General features: G+C 40.8%; 1 protein-coding gene across 7 annotated transcripts in view; it reads right to left on the bottom strand.

Moving 5' to 3' along the window:
* FAM131A (family with sequence similarity 131 member A) overlaps positions 1-17,484 on the bottom strand; it is an 81,737-nt gene that overhangs the window by 30,510 nt on the left and 33,743 nt on the right. Inside the window, exon 1 of one of the 7 annotated variants that reach the window (XM_089508711.1) lies at positions 13,759-13,835. The exons of the other annotated variants lie outside the window; for them this stretch is intronic. The gene's annotated coding sequence lies outside the window, so the exon portion shown is untranslated. Of the gene's footprint in view, positions 1-13,758; positions 13,836-17,484 lie in introns of those variants that run through there. 7 annotated transcript variants of the gene reach the window in all.

Genomic DNA, 17,484 nt, shown 5'->3' with positions numbered 1-17,484 from the left:
TATGGAGGAGAAGAATCGCTTTATTTAAACACCGATTTCATGCCAAGTAGGAACGCTTGCAGGTAAAAACTTTGATTTAAACAACCAGATGGGAACGATGAACAAAGCGATTCGGATAGCGGGATAAGAACAGTGTTATTTTGAATCGATTTTATTAAAAACGTTGTATTTTAAATCGTTTCAAATCTTAAGTGGGAACAACCCGAAAGTGGTGTCAAACTGGATTGTTTCCGCAGTGCAGATGCAGCCATTGTCTACTTGAAAGTTATATACCAATCCGTGGCCATGGTTTTTGTTTTCTTAATATGTAAACCTGCCTTTGCACTTTCTTCCTTTACTTTCTCAAGGAATTTTTCCAAGTCTTTGCTATTTTCTGCTAGTAGAATCATACAGTTGGAAGAACCCTCAAGGACCACCCAATCCAATCCCATTCTGCCATGCAGCAGGGATACACAATTAAGGACCCCTGACAGATGCCCACTCAGTCTCTGTTTAAAAACCTCCAAAAAATTTTAACCTAAATTTCTAGACTTATACATGAGTACATAAAGTATTTGAAATGGGCGTACAGAAGATTCCCTTTCCCCACCAACACAAATGATTTACAGAATGGACAAACAAATCAGTGAGTGCAAGAAGTTGCAAATGTAAATGCCTGAGAGAAGGTGCTCCAAAATCCAAATGACTGAGAGGTAATATATGGTAGGGAAAGTGCACACCCTTGAATTGTCCTGTTGGGACAGGGATAGGCCTGGTTAATCCTCTGCCATCCCACTTTATCAGATGCTTGTAAAATGTCCCAGTTTTTCTTGCCTCTTTCCCCCTTCCCCTGCACCTTACTTCAAATGCTGTAAAATTTAATTGTACCATTTTAAAGTACTTTTATCTTTTTGGCTGAATTTTATTCTTTTAATGAGTAATGTATTTCAGTCCTGTTTTAGTTTATTTCTATTTTAGTGTTCACTTTTATATGTTTTTAATTTTATTTTTTAAAACTGTAAGGCACTTTGTGTCCCAACATGGGGGGGGGGGGGGAAGCAAGAAATAAAATAATAAGAGTAAGTATCCAAGTGCAAAAGTAGTTTGCACTCAGTTAACTCAACAGGAGGGAGCAGAGAGGAGGGAGTCTTGGTGGGCTTGTTGTTGTTGTTTCCTTTTTTCAGGCTTTCCTAAACTCAGTACTGTACATAAATTCCTGCGCCACTTAAAATAGTACTTTTGTATGTTCTGGTTCATCAATAGATCTTTCAGAGAGGCCCTGTTCTCTGTCCTGCTCCCCTCACCAGTATATTTGATGGAAACATGGGAGAGGACCTTCTCTGTGGCTACTCCCAGGCTCTGGAACGCCTTTCTCAGAAAGACTAAGACTGGCACCTTTCCACAATTTTCCGCAAGCAGATAAAACCCTTTTTATTCTGGCAGGCCTTTGAGAATTGATTTGTCAGGGAAACAGGCCTTGTATAATATGCTGAACCTTTGTACATGTGGCTGTTTTCATTTGCTTTAACTGGTTTCAAATGTTATGATGGTTTAAATGTCTCGCTCTTGTCCTCTGTCTCGCTCTGTGTCTCAGAGGTATACAGCCTCCTCTGAATGTCTAGCTTCTATTTCAAAAACGGCCCTCTTGATGCCCTTATTCTCCAAGAGTTTGTGGATTCCTTTTTTAAAAAGCCAAAAAAACAAAAACAAATGCCATGTCAGCTGGTGAGCAACCCTACAACTTGTGGCGCAGCAGTGAGCTCTATAACTTAATTGTGCATTGTGGAATCCCTCACGAGAGCTCAAAGAGCTTACGCTTAAGAACCTGCGCTCTTTGTAAAAATTCCCCACAGATCTGTCGCGCCTTCTAAACACAATCCTCTTTTTCCTTCTCCAAGGGCTGCGGTGACATCACAAAGCCGTTGCCAGGGCCGGACTGGTCCGTGAAAGACGTGCCGTCTAGTTCCAGGCGCCCAAGATCAGGGGCCTGAGTGGGATGCTAATTCTAAAATCTGAATTGCACCAAGCTTCAGGCGTGAGGCTGAGTCTGCAGCAAAGGGCCTACTGCAATTTCTAGTCCCACTTATTCATTCTACTATCCTCATCTTAATTCTGGTACAGTACTGTATGTTGAGTTCAGTGTGCAAAAGTAGTTTGCAACTCAGCTGCGGGGAGAATAGAAAAGAGGGCAGAATCTTTCCCTTCCCATTAGGCTCAGGCAAAAACAAACTGCTGCAGTCTCTTCTACCTTTTGTGTTCTTCCTCCTTAATCAGTTTTTGCAATCTTGGCCATGCTTTGACACTGCTTGGCCACACAAGTTTGGTCTTCCTTGTGACATTTTGGAGGGTATGTTCTCAAAGTGGCGAATACCATGCAATGGTCTTTGCATACTTTGTAAACTAGACTTCTTGCAGGCAAGCATAAACAAACATGAAGATTTCTAACCCTGCAAATGAAGTTATCCTTCACTGTGTACAGTTATAACAGTTATATCCTATGTTATTTCCAAAGAAAACAAAACAATCGCAGGTAAATTGTTATTTGTAACTAGCTAATTAAAAAGCCTGCAATAGCACTCCAGCGCTTTTGATAGGTAGCGCCAGAAAATACGCACCGGAAAACCCTTTGAGGGTTACTTGCAAACAATGTTATTTGCAGAAATGTTGTTCCAAGTAAATCGCTATTTCCTAACACTGCAGTTACTTAAAAACAATAGTTTACATCTTCAAGAAGAACAACTATAGTGGACTCTTGGTACTTGCTGGGGTTTGGTTCCAGGTCTCTCAGTGGATACCAAAATCTGTGGATGCTCAAGTCCCATTATATATAATGACATAATAAAATGGCATCCTTTATTTTAAAAAAATGGCAAAACCAAAAGGTTTGCTTTTGGGAATTTATTTTTTGGGATAAATGCAGCTAACTCCACCTTTTATGACTTCACTTTCTGCCCAGCAGGCATATACTGTATATGCCATTATATATATGCAATATTTGGAGTGTTTTATACAAGCAGGGCCCACACACCTCCCAACATTTCACACATGAAAACCAGGACATGTGTGACCAAGCAACATTAGAGCATGCTCAATATAGCAAAAGTTAGGAATGAGGGAAGAACAAATAAGTTCAGAGAGGCTGCAGCAGTTTGCTTTTGCTTAAGCCTACTAGGAAGCACATGACTTCTCCGAATCTTTTCCTCTCCCTCTGCTCAGTTAACTGTGCAAACTATTCTTGCACTTTGAACTTTGTTTGCACCAATTCAGGTAACCTGAGAACAAGTGGGGGGGGGGGGAGTGGAAGGAGGAGAGATAAACTGGGACATTTCAAAAGCAGTCAAAATAGAAAGATGGTAGCAGACTAACCAGGACTGTCCCTGCCAATCTGGGCCAGCTGGACTGTATACGCATATGAGAAGGCAGTAGCTTCTGAAGAAGAATAGGTACACTTTCCCACAGTCAATGTCAAAAAAACCCTGAACCTCTATTATAGCTACTTTTGAGAAAAGGTAAAGAGTTACTTTTGCAGTTTTCTAACTATTGTTCTTGTGTGCCTTCAAGTCATTTCCAACTTATGGCAACCCTATCACAGGGTTTTCTTGGCAAGATTTGTTCGAAAGAGGTTTGCTATATTTGAGGCTGAGAGAATGGCTTTCAAGGCCGAGCTGGGTTTTGAACCCTGGTCTCCATAGTCATAGTCCAGCACTCAAACTAGTACACCATGCTAAGGATAACTAAATGCTTGGAAGGGCCTTGGAACTATAACTGTTACTGAATTGCTTTTTGAAGGTAACTTTTCGGCTTTACTAGCTGTTCCTGTCTATCAAGATGGGTTTAGTTATCTCCAGATTTTATCTGTTTATATGTAACTGCCTCATACTGAGTCAGGCCACAGGTCCTTTGGCCCAAAACCATCTATTCTCTTCTGACTGGATGTAGCTTTCTAAGAATTCAGAAAGAGATCTTTCCATACTGGTTACCTAAGATCATTTTAACTTGCCAGTACAGTATCACAGTACTATAACCCATCACTATCCTTATTTTAAAATCAAAGAATAAGTGGTCTTTATAGACAAACATAGAAGCAATAAGAAACTGCTGTAAGATAGTAGGCTCTTAGTATCCACTGGGGCTTGGTTCCAGGTCCCTTGTGGATACCAAATTCTGTGGATGCTCAAGTCCCATTATATATAATGGGGCAGTAAAATGGTGTCCCTTACACAAAATAGCAAAATCAAGGCTTGCTTTTTGGAATTCCTTTATTTTTGACTATTTTCAAGCTGTGAATAGTTGGATCTGTGGGTGCTGAATCTGTGGATATGGAGGCCTGGCTGTACATTGCTTTCCTTATCCAACATTTACTGGTTATTTATGTAGGAGAGAAATGTTGGGAATCACTTCAAAGTTTCCCTAAACACTTTGCAATGTGCATTGGGGTTCCATGGACCATAAATCAAATCCAGCTTTTGCTGGGATGGAGTCTGCTTGTCACCAGATTCTGGGCAGAATTGGAGGCAGAATTTCTGGATATGAAAAGGTGACTATACTTTATCCTGCCTATCCTGGACGTAGTGCCCTAACTAAGCCTCCCAGCAGGCAATCTAGCTAGCTATTCTTCATCTTCTTCATCTGGCATCTTGCAGGCATGCCTTATCACCCTACCTTAAAAAGAATGAATGATAAAACAGCAATATGGGAGTTAAAAGACCTATTTAGAACCCTTACTTAAAGCAGCTATCTCTATTCCCTTTCCAAGTTCTGCAACTCTGGCAGTGTCATAGGCAGCTACTGAATGAACCACCACGGCATCACCACCAGATGCCCTGACAACCATGGCTAAAAACCTGTTTAATTTTCCACTGTTTCCCCCTTGTTGTGTGTGTCTCTTCTTTTCATTCCCCCCTCCCTTTTCCTTCTCGGAAACCATGAACTGGCCTCTCTTGCACTCCTCTCTCCCAGGAGGGCTCATCCACATCAGCCAAGCTTTTCTCACAATTATCTGGATTTCAGAGTTGATGCAAGAGCTGGCAGACAGTTTATTGGAGAAGGAGGAGGAAACCCAAAACAATTGCTGGAGAAAAACAAAGGCAGCTTGGAAGTCACAGAACCGACTGGCTCCAACCCATTAAACTGTGCATGTTGTCAATCAATCCTTTCCTGCAGCACCCAAAAAAGATGAGATGTCTGTGCGCACGCACACATATGAAAGAAAGAGAGTGCACATATGTGAGATTTCTGAGATTTTGCACTTTGTTCTAGGCTGAATCTACACTGCAGAATTAATTCAATTTGACACCACTTGGTTCAATGCTGTAGAATTCTGGACTGTGTAGTTTTGTGAGATATTGAACCTTCTCTGCCAGAGAGCTCTGGTGCGACAACAAACTACGAATTCCAGGATTCCTTAGAATATAGCCATGACAGTTAAAGCAGTGTCAAACTGCATTAAATCTGCAATGTGGCAGCAGCCTGTATGTGCCCACACAGACAGGATTATTGGTGGTGTTGTCACTATTCTGTCCATATTCAGGAGGTAGTGTTGATGTTTATGTAGCCAAAGCAATACCATCCATGGAGCAAACCCAAGTATCTGCACACTTGGGAAAAACCATAAAGCTTTATTGAAATAACCTTTTTGGGGGGAGGGGGCTCAAGGAAGATATGGGGGTTTGAAGTTCCCAGAATTGTTAGGGGAAATGTTCAGCTCTCACGCTCCCCCTTTTATTACACACACATCTTTTTCTTTTTACATACGTATTTTATGTGCTTAAAGCAGCAGTGGGCAAAGCATAAACTGCAGCCACGTGTGGCCTCCTCAAGGCTGTTTTTGTGGCCTCGGTTTCAAAAGAAAGGGTTGGGGTTTTTTTGTTCCCAAATGTCATCTAGAGGACTTTGGGGAAAATTTTTGCCTCATTTTTAAATCAAAATCCTAAATGGCTTGGGCCCAGGATACCTGAAGGACCGCCTCTCCCCGTACATTCCGCCTCGCACCCTCAGAACATCTGGACAGCAACTACTTAGGGTTCCCGGGGCGAGATTATCCTCCACCTCTAGGAGGTCCTTTTCCATCGCCGCCCCGGCCCTTTGGAATACGCTGCCCATAGAGCTCCGCTCAGTTACCTCCCTGGCCCAATTCAAACGGGATTTGAAAACCTACCTGTTTCAAATAGCATTCCCCGATTAAGTCCCTATAGGCCCCCCCGCCGCACAGGCCGCACAGGCAATGGATTGGCTAACCCGGGGGCTTTTGCTTTTGTTTTTGTTTTTTGTTTTGTTTTGATTTTGTCTATTGTGTGATTTATGTAATTTTTGGTATGGTTTTAACTTGAATATTGTGTATTTTAACTGCTGTAAACCGCCCTGATCTTACGGAAGGGCGGTATACAAATAAAATGTTTATTATTTATTATTTAAAACTGGGGACCAGGGATCAAATCCTAGCCATCTAAACCCACTGGACAACCTCAGGCAAGTCACACACTCTCATCCTTAGAGGACGACAATGGTGAATCTCTTCTGAACAAAGCTTGCCAAGAAATTCCATAACAGGAATTTCTTAGGATCACCATATTTCAGAAATGACTTGAAGGCACACAACACACACACAATCTGTACTTTAATTGGGTTTTAATGCTGACATTTGTACAATGGACCCTTGGTATCTGCTGGAGTTTGGTTCTAGGATCCCCTGTGGTTACCAAAATCCATGGATCTCAAGTCCCATTAAATACATTGGAGAGTAATATAGCATCCCTTATACAACTGCATGTTTTTCATTGTTATCTTTTTAATATATAAATCATCTTGAATCTTAGTCTTGGGAAAAAGGCAGGATATAAATATACGAATGATCATGGTGGCAATGTAATCAATAAAACATTGTTTTTCTACACTTGTGACTATGTTTCATGTTGACAGACCCTCAAGTCTTAGTTGGTGTGGGAACCAAATGAGGCTCTATCCACACTGCAGAAATAATTCAGTCTGACACCACTTCAGCTACCATAACTCAATGCTATGGAATTCTGGAAATTGTAGTTTTGTGAGACGTTTAGCCTTCTCCATCAGAGAGCTCTGGTGCCACAACAAACTACCATCCCCAGAATTCCACAGCACTGAGCCATGGCAGTTATAGTGGTGTCAAACTGGAATATTTCTGCAGTGCAGATGCAACCTGAGTGGGTAAGAGTCCTGGAATGGTTATAAATGAGAAAACCCCCAAAAGAGACCAAAGAGGAGGACTGAATGTTCTCAGTAGCTCCATAATACAGACTGACATTTGGGAAGGGGCCAAAGAGGGGATGTCAGAAAATCAAGAAAGAAAGGGAATGGAAATTAATTTCTTTTAGGAAGGCACGGCTGGTGGATTAGCTGCCTGGCGCATGAAGCGCGAGAGAGCTCCAGCTTCAACGTTTTGTTCCAGGCACCGCTTGTATTTAATAATGTCAACAGCCGCGTCCGTTTACAGAGGTTTCATAAGCATAAAACGGCAGATCCCTGACCTCAAGGAGATTGCAATCTACATTTTGACAAGAAAGAAGGCAAGAGAGGGAGAGAGCGAGAAGGGAGGAAGAGACAAGGAAATGAAAGGATAAATTGTGACAAAATATTCATGGGCCAGTGTCCAGTTCTGAACAAGTGATGGATTCCTCTCTTGATAAAAAAAACAACAAAAAAAACACCACTCTGCCATTTCAAAATAGCATGTAGAAGAGGAGGATTCTTTGGCCTATACTGTTGATAGCGAGAAGGGGAAGAGACAGTGTTGCACCATCCAAACTATCAGTCCCTGGAATTTAGAGGCAGCTACTTGGATATAGGGCCTGAGACAACCTTATAAGTTAATCAGTGCCTGCAAAGGAACCACCTGAATTAGGAAAACATGGCAGAATGGCCACAAATGATTGGGGGGGGGGGGAGGGGAGAGAGAGAAGGAGCAGTAATGTAGGAAGGCAGCATTGTTTGAGCGTTGGACTACAACTTTGGAGACCAGGGTCCAACTCCCAGCTTGGCCAAGAAAGCCACTGGGTGACCTTGGGCAAGTCACACTCTCTCAGCTTCAGGGGAAGGCAGTGACAACCTTCCTCTGAGGCAATTCTAATCATGAGGTTTTCTTGGCAAGAAGTGTTCAAAGGAGCCAAAGGCTTTCGTGGCTGGCATCCATAGTTTTTTGTGGGTTTTTTCAGGCTATGTGGCCATGTTCTATAAGAGTTTATTCCCAACATTTCGCCAGCATCTAATGGCTGGCATCTTCAGAGAATGCATCTTCAGAAAATGCACCACAGATGCTGGTGAAACATCAGAAGCAAACTCTTCTAGAACATGGCCACATAGCCCGAAAAAACCACAAAAAACTATGTTCAGAGGAGGTTTGCCATTGCCTACCCCTGAGGCCGAGAGCATGTGACTTGCCTAAGGACACTCAAGGTATCCAGAGTCCAACACACTCAAACCACTATGCCAAACTGGCTTTTGTGGCAAAAATACCTCCCCCTCAAAAAAACCACAATACTTCCTGATTTTGAAAAATTGATATCCTTTCTGCAGGGGGACTCTGTGGTCTGTCCAAAAAGTGAAATCCTCTCATCTTTGGCCCCAAAAGGGTGATTCACAGAGTTAGGGATTGCAAAAACACAACTACCCCTACTGTATAACGGCCATGGATACCACACCTGGAGCTATTCGATGCATCTGGTGTTGTTGCTGTTGTGTGTCTTTGAGTTGCACCCAACGTAAGGGAACCCAAATATCACTTTTTTCTGGGCAAGATTTGTTCCAAGGGGGCTCACCATTGCCTTTCTCTAAGGCTGAGAGAGTGCGATTTGCTCAATGCCACCCATGGGTTTCCATGGCCAAGCAGGGATTTGAACCCTGGTTTCTTGGAGTCACAGTCCAACACTCAAACCACTACACTAGTGGTCTCTTGTACACCACACCGGCGCATTTAGCAAAGTGCAATTCATACATTCACTCTTTGCCGATATCACCCATCATTATGACACTCTTTATTTGGTTTTTTATTTTTTCCTCCTACATACTAATGATTTCCTTAGGCCTTTTCAACATAAAAAATACTTTATTATGGTTTTCCTCTCATTGATCTTCTTACAACAACACTGTTCTCTAAATATTTGAAGCTGGAAGCAAATTAGACATGACAACAGAGATAGGTGACTAGCTCTTTGGTTTCTTTAAACTTTTACAAACTACTGCCTTATGAGTTTAACCCTTTCACCATGCTAGATGTTTATGGCCTCCCTCCTACTGGGAAAACACATATCCACAAGGAAACATGCAGAAGGGCTGGGAATTTTTATAGGGGGGAAAAGGGAAAGGTGAAATGGTTAAAACCCACCTCCCCATACCACAGTTATGACCCTTTATAGAGATTTGAACCAACACCTTCTTTCTTCCATCCAACAAATCACACGTATGCTCAACATTTCTTCAAATTCTCCATAAAGGCTATGAGGGATGCATCTACACTGCAGAATTAATGCATGTCAACACCACTTTAAGTACAGTGGTGCCTCAGGTTACGAAATTAATTCGTTCCGCTGTCAATTTCGTAACCCGAAAGGCTTTCGCAAGCCGAATCCCCATAGGCGCTAATGGGGAAAAGCCGCGATTTGGTGTAAAATTGCGCCGAAAAGCACCAAAAGTTTTTTCGTAACCCGAAAAAACTTTCTTAACCCGAAACAATTTTTTTATATTAATTTTTTTCGTATCCTGAAAATTTCGTAACGTGGGTAATTCGTATCCCGAGGTACCACTGTATTGTAGCTCTATCCTATGAAAACCAGGGAGTTGTAGTTTTCTTTGCCAAAGAGCACTGGTGCCTCACAAAACTACAAACCCAACGTTCTGTAGGATGAAACTATGGCAGTTAAAATGGTGTCAAACTGCATTATTTTTACAGAATAGATGCACTGTAGAATGGAGGAAGGCTACCCCTGTTATTGGACAGAACAATGGAACCACCTCAGATGGAGGATTCTTAGGGGATGGCAATGGTAGCTCCCCATCACAGCCATTCCTCTCGATTGAAGGTTAGAAATGACTTTTTTGCACCCACTAAACTAGCCATTATCCGCACTGAAGTAAAATTCAACAACAAATGCGGCAGCTAACAAGACCAATGTGATTTTAGGCTGCATCAACAGAAGTACAGTATAGTGTCTAGATCAAGGGAAGTAATAGTGCCACTGTATTCTGCTCTGGTCAGGCCCCACCTGGAATATTGTGTCCAGTTCTGGGCACCACAATTCAAAAAGGATGTTGAGAAACTGGAGCGTGTCCAAAGGAGGGCAACTAAAATGGTGAAAGGTCTGGAAACCATATCCTATGAGGAACGACTTAGGGAACTGTGGATGTTTAGCCTGGAGAAGAGAAGGTTAAGAGGTGATATGATAGCCCTATTTAAATACTTGAAGGGGTGTCATATTGAGGAGGGAGCAAGCTTGTTTTCTGCTGCTCCAGAGACTAGGACCCAGAGCAATGGATGCAAGCTACAGGAAAAGAGATTCCAGCTCAACATTAGGACTAGGAGGAACTTCCTGACAGTAAGGGCTGTTCGACAGTGGAATGCACTCCCTCAGAAGGTGATAGAGTCTCCTTCCTTGGAGGTCTTTAAACAGAGGCTGGATGGCCATCTGTCAGGGATGCTTTGATTTGGATTTCCTGCATGGCAGAATGGGGTTGGACTGGATGGCCCTTGCTGTCTCTTCCAACTCTATGATTCTATGATATGGGAGAGGTGTCAGAAGTGAGCTGGGGGGGTGTGAGGAAAATTAGGGTGCTTCCCCCCCCCCCCCCGCCAAATAAAAATGAATGAAATTTTTCTTGTGTCCCCACATTTCTAGGATTGCAGTAACATAAAACTTCAGTGGAATATTTAAAGAAACAGTTTAAGCATCCAAAGAAAAGCAGGCAGTCAAAGTGACCAAGGAAATGCAAACACAGTGAATAGTAGAGTTGTAGTTACAGGTTGAGTTTCCCTAATCTGGAATTTCAAAATATTCCAAAAACAACATTTTTTTTTCCATGGGGAAGGCTGAGATAGTGACACCTTTGCTTTCTGGTGGTTCAAACTTTGTTTTAGGCACAAAATTATTTAAAATATTTGTATAAAATTATCTTCAGGCTCTGTATAGAAGGCGAATATGAAACATAAATAGATTATGTGTTTAGATTTGGGTCTCATCTCCATAATAAGCATATCTTATTATGAATATAATGAGGGGCTGGGTATAAATAAGAGAAGTATATTTCTTAATAAGAGAAATATTAAGAGAAGAATTAAAAACTAGACTATTGGGTAACGTATGCAGATCTTACAAAACTACATCAGGGGAAAAGGGAAATGAAAACACAAGAAGAACTTCAAAAAGAAGGGTTTACATGTAATTGGTTCACGTATGGACAGTTTAAAGAAAGGTTTTGTCTGGATCAGAGGTCTACTGGAATAGGTTTAGAAACGAGTATAGATAAAATTTTACAGGATGACAGAAAACAAATATCTAAATTTTATAAACTAATATGAGATTATGAACTGGTAGATGAAACAGTCAAAGAATTCGTGATAAAATGGACCAACGATATAAATCAACCTATACAATTGGAGCAATTGGAAAAAATTTGGAAGAGGGAAATTAAACAAACGTTAAATATAAATTTAAGAGAAATTGTTTATAAATCACAATACAGATGGTATTTGACCCTTTTTAAATTAGCCAAAATAAATAAAAGTAGTGGAAACAAATGTTGGAAATGCCAGAAAGATACTGGAACTTACATGCATTGCTGGTGGAAGTGTGGAAAAGTTACATCATACTGGAAAAACATACATTTAGAAATAAAAAAGATATTCAGTTTTAAAGAATGTATGGACCCTAAAATGTACCTCCTGAATATAAATGATACCACCAAACTAGATGAAGAAGAAGGTAAATTGTTATTTCATGTAATTGTAGCAGCGAGAACAGTCCTTGCAAAGTATTGGAAGAAAGAAGAAGTACCTACATTAGATGAATAGAGACTGAAGGTGATGGAGTTATACGAAATGGACAGATTAACTACATTGTTGAAGAAAAAATCTTTAAAAGCTTTCTGTAAGGAATGGGATTTGTGGGGAAAATATAGAAGAAAAAAAAGATAGTATACAGTTGGTCATTTTTGAAGTTTAAAAAATATTTATTTGCTGTTGTATAAAAAACTGGATTGTAAACAAGAAAGTTCAGACCAACAAGGTTAGAGTAGTAAGAAATTGATAGAAATAGTCACAAATATATAGGAAGGAGAAAAAATGAATAGAGATAAGTGTTAGTAAAAATAAGGTAAGTTTGACAGGAAAGGAAATAGCCTCAGGAAGCATAATAAGAATGTATGGTGTGTTAAGAAAGTTTATATTAATTACCAATCAATTTCAAGAGGTATGAAATCTTTTTATTGTTAATTTTTTTAATCAATAAAATATTTTAAAAATAAAATAAAATAAAAATAAATAAATACCTATTATTATTATTATTATTATTATTATTATTATTATTATCATATTTATTATATATTATGAAAGTGCAGGTATTCCAATTTTTTTTTAAATCCAAAATCTGAAACACCTCTGGTCCATTTCAGATAGGGAGACTCAACCTCTATAAACCTGGATTATATGCCACCTTTCTCTTTCTTCGACTCTGTAAATTAGAATATCCAGAGACCTTTCACATCTTCTGACTGGTCCTTTACTCAACATAAGAACCAGAGCCTGGACATTTTATTTTCTTGGACTACAATGCCCAGAATCATCCATCCAGATCACTTGGGGAAATTTGGGAGTTAAAGTCCAAAAAGGAGTGACTTCAAATACAGGGATGGGAGTCCAATGGTTCCCCAAATGTTGTTGAACTGCAGCTCCTAGTATTTTCCTAAAATCCAAACAAAACTGAAATCCGAAGCAACTCTGGTCCCAAGCATTTTGGATAAGGAAGACTCAGCCCATATAAACTATTTTCAATGCCTCGCTCTCTGCAGTTCTGGAAACTTGGGGACTGAAGGAAAATTTCCCTAGAGAGCAGAATTATGATTGAGGGGGGCTGAAGGCAAGTACGAAAGCCATCATGGCACAGTGGTTTGAGTGCTGGACAGGACTACAACTCTGGAAATCAGAGTTCAATTCCCAGCTCAGCCATGAAACCCATTGGGTGTCCTTGGGCAAGTCCCATGCTCTCAGCCTCAGGGGAAGGCAAGGGCAAACTTCCTCTGAACAAATCTTGCCAAGAAAACCCCATAACAGCTTCACCTTAGGGTTCACCAAAAGTCAGAAACAACTTGAAGGCATGCAACAACAAACAAAGGACTTAGGGGGAATCCATCTTAGGGGGAATCCATCTCATTCTTTGCCCAGCCAGCCACATTCTCACTCAATCTCTTCCCTGCAATAAAGTCGACAACACAACATACAAGTGATGAGTGGGAAATGCTCTCTAAAGTCTAGTCAATAGATTCTATAATGCGTGGAGAGAAAGCTGAATATCCATCTCCTCCACCCTACTCCTCCAACACACACATATACACAACAGATCCAGCAAAGGTGGTGATGGAAGATATACATCAGCTACATTTGAGGCCTGTTCTTGCTGCCGCATGTATTGCACATCAATTCAGATTGCATTTTCTCACCCTGTTCCTCAGCTGCAGGAAGGGATAGGCTCCAGAAAATGCTCAACACCTTAAATAAAATAAAATAAATCAAGGAGCTGCTCTCCAAGAGATTCTTCTTACCTGTCCCTTTTTGGTTCCCCTACTCTGCCCAGCACCAACTCCCAGCCTGGGATTTCTTTAGTTAGGAGGCAGTTCTGGTAGACTTGTGGCTTGCAACAAGGTGTATTTCCATGGAAACCAGTCACCATGGACTGATTTCTCCCAGGATACAGTCTTGGCTTTGTACTGACGTCAACGCAGCACAGGAGGTACAAGAACGGAGGGAGGCACGCAGGCCATGGCAGGAATGACAAGGCGAGGGGAAGCAAGGGGCCAAAGATTGGGGTCCAGCTTTCCATGAGCTAAGATGCCAGTCTGTCTTTGGAGATTTAGGTTGCATCCGTACTGCAGAAATAACAAAGTTTGACATGGCTTTAACCACCATGGCTCAATGCGATGAAAGCCTGGGATATGCAATTTGTTGTGGGTCCAGATTTCTCTGGAAGAGAAGGCTAAATGTCTCACAAAGCTACAAAATCCCAGAATTCCATTGCATTGAGCTGTAGTAGTTAAAGTAATGTGAAACTGGGTTATTTTTTGCAAGGGTGTGGATGCAGCCTTAGTCACTTGGGAGAAAATCCCACAGACCCCAACATGGGAACTGTTTCTCATCCCTTTTCAACATTTCACAGATGAAACCCAAAATGTGTGGGGAATAACTCGTGCCATCTGTCTGGTCAAGACGGCATGAGTTATTCCTGGGGATGAATGCTCAAGCTAGGAAAGGCTGCAGCAGTTTGCTTTTGCCTGAGACTACTGGAAAGGACAAACATCTGACCCCCTCTTTTCACCACCACCCCACCCCCCACCGGATTGTGTGTGTTGTGTGCCTTCAAGTCATTTCTGACTCATGCCACTCTAAAGCCATGTGATTTTCTTGGCAAGATGTGATCTGAGGAGGTTTGCCATTGCTTTCCCCTAAGGATGGGAGCATGTGACTTGCCCAAAGTCACCCAGTGGGTTTCATGGCCAAGCAAACAAATTTTTCAATCTGAATTCAGTTTTTGCAACAACTGAAGCTGAGAACAAAGGGAGAAAGGAAGAGGAAGGAGAGAAAACAGAATACCAGTATGTTAGAAAAAATGGGATGGCAATAGCTTAACTGGAACTGTCCATGCCAAATTGGGAACTTGGCGAGTATAAGCTTTCCATGAGGTGGGGTGACAACCTGTATTTGGAGGCCTGGTTACTTGGAAGAAAACCCTACTGGCCACACCATGGAAATCGGTTCTCATCCCTTCAACATTTCACAGATGAAAACAGGCTATGTGTGGACAAGCAACATTGTCAAGATGTCAAAAGTTATTTATGAGGAGCATACAAGCTGGTAAGGGATGATGGGATGTACAGTCCAACCAACTCTGAAGGACTCTACCTTACACATGTTCTATTCCTGAGATAGGAAGGTGAAGCCTGGGGGACTTGATTCTTTGTCTAATACTGTAGTAAGCTTATTTTAATTATATTATAAAGACAAAGCATAGTCTGGAGAAGTTACTTTGGGGACTACAATGCCCACAATCCCTCCTACTTGGCCTGGTAATTGGATAGTAAATTCTGGCACCTCCAATTTAAAAAAGTAATTTTCCAAGTTCAAGTAGCGCTTATTTATACCCTATGGCCTCTTTTACACTGCATAATTATAGCAGTTTGATACCACTTTAATTTCCATGGCTCCATCCCATGGCATTCTGGAATTTGTACTTTGGTGAGTCATTGCTGCTCCCTGGCAGAGAATACTAACTGAAAATTCCATGATTCTTCAGGATGGAGCCACGACAATTAAAGTGGTATAACTATGCAATGTAAAAGTAGCCTCGCTCTCTCAAGTCTATTTACTAGACAAGCAGACAGATAACCATGGCCTAAATCCAATTGCCAGTCTGGATTATAATAGATTTTTTGAATCAATGGAATTTAGGTATCTGTTTATTTCTTGAATTGACGTTGATCCAACAGGTTTACTCTAGATCAGATTAGCAATTTGATTGAGGCCTGTATCTCTGCATGTGTTTCTAGAGAGGTATAATTTATAAAACCATATTATGCTGCAGCTACTATCTGTCATGTTCACCCTTGTAGAATTTTATTGTTGTCTGCATTTTAGTTCTATTATTTTAGTATTACTAGAGACCTCTTCCACAAGTTCCAAGAAATCAAAGGAAAATTTCAACCAAGAGTAGGGATACTCTACAACCAGCAAGGGAACCCATTACATGATAAAGTAGAGATAAAAAGGTGATGGAAACATTACACTGAAAAACTATATAAAAGAGATGGAAGGATAATGGATTAACTCAAGTAGGAACTTGAAGATAAACTTTCAGTTTTAGAAAGTGAAGTGGAAGCTGCATTCAGAGCACTTGGGAAAAATAAATCACCAGGAACAGAGGGCATACCAATAGAGCTAGAGTTACAGAGAGAGAAAAATCTACTCTAGTACTAACTAACATCTGTCTACAAATATGGAACAAAAGAATGTTTCACAAACTGGAAACACTCAATACACATTCCAGTCCCCAAGAAAAGGGATGCTATGGATTGCAGTAACTGAGGAACCATTGCATTGATCTCTCATGCAAGCAAAATGGTGCTCAAAACTCTACCACAAACTTTTTTTTTATCATATACAGAGCAAGAAATACTAGATGCCCAACCTAGCTTCAGGAAAGGAAGAGGCAGAAGAGATCATATTGCAAACATAATACAGCATACCAAAGATTTCAGGGGGGGAAATCAGCCTGTGCTTTACAGATTATAACAAAGTCTTTCATTGTGTAGATTATGAAAATTAAAGAAATGAATGGGCCACAACATTTGACTGTCCTGATGCATGACCTGTATTCAGGACAAGCGGCTACCATCAGGACAGAACATGGAGAAACAGAATGGTTTTCAGTTGGCAAGGAGGTCAGGCAAGGGCAGCTATGAAGGAACTAAATATGATCTTGAAGTGTAAATACATAAAATTGAATACCAAAGTTAGGATTGTCCATGTCATCTTATTTCCAGTTTCTAGGTATGGTTGTGAAAGCTGGACAGTGAAGAGAGCTGACAGAGGAAAATGAACTCATTTGAAATGCGATGCTAGAAAAGAGTTCTACTGATACCACAGACTGCTAAAAAGAAAATAAATGGGTCCGGTCCTAGAGCAAATCAAACCTGAATGCTCCCTAGGAACCTGGATTACTAAAGTAAGACTGTCATACTTTGGTCATATCATGAGAAAATATGATTCACCAAAAAAGATAATAGTGCTTGTGGAAGGCAGTAGGAAAAGAGCAAAACTGTATTCCAAATAGGTGCATTCAAAGCCACAGCCCTGAGTCTGCAATACCTGTGCAGGGCTATAGATGACAGGGTGGCTTAGCAGTCTCTTCTTCATAGGGGCTCCATAAATTGAAGTCAACCTGATAGCAGTTTCTGAAGATATGCACAGCAGACAAATGTGCAAACCAACAAACAAATATTTCTAATGTGCCTTACAAAGCCCTAAGGGAACATGTGCAACAATTCACATTAATACAATGCATGTGTAAGACGCAATAAAACAATCCAGAAAATAATTAGAATAAAAGGATAAATGTAGCAGTAGAGAAAACACTAAAACAACAGAGAGCCAAGCTGCACACACCCATAATTCAAGTAACATTTCACAAATGCAAACCAGGACGTGGCCAAGCAATATCAGAGCATAGTCAAGATGGTAAAAATTACTAATGAAGAAGAACAGACAAGCTAGGAGAG

The sequence above is a fragment of the Sceloporus occidentalis genome, unplaced genomic scaffold (assembly GCF_023333645.1).
Source record: "Sceloporus occidentalis isolate IW3139 unplaced genomic scaffold, rSceOcc1.0.p SCAF_2, whole genome shotgun sequence".
NCBI lineage: Eukaryota > Metazoa > Chordata > Lepidosauria > Squamata > Phrynosomatidae > Sceloporus > Sceloporus occidentalis.
The sequence above is the reverse complement of the archived record's forward strand: the minus strand, read 5'-3'. Positions and strand labels throughout refer to the sequence as shown.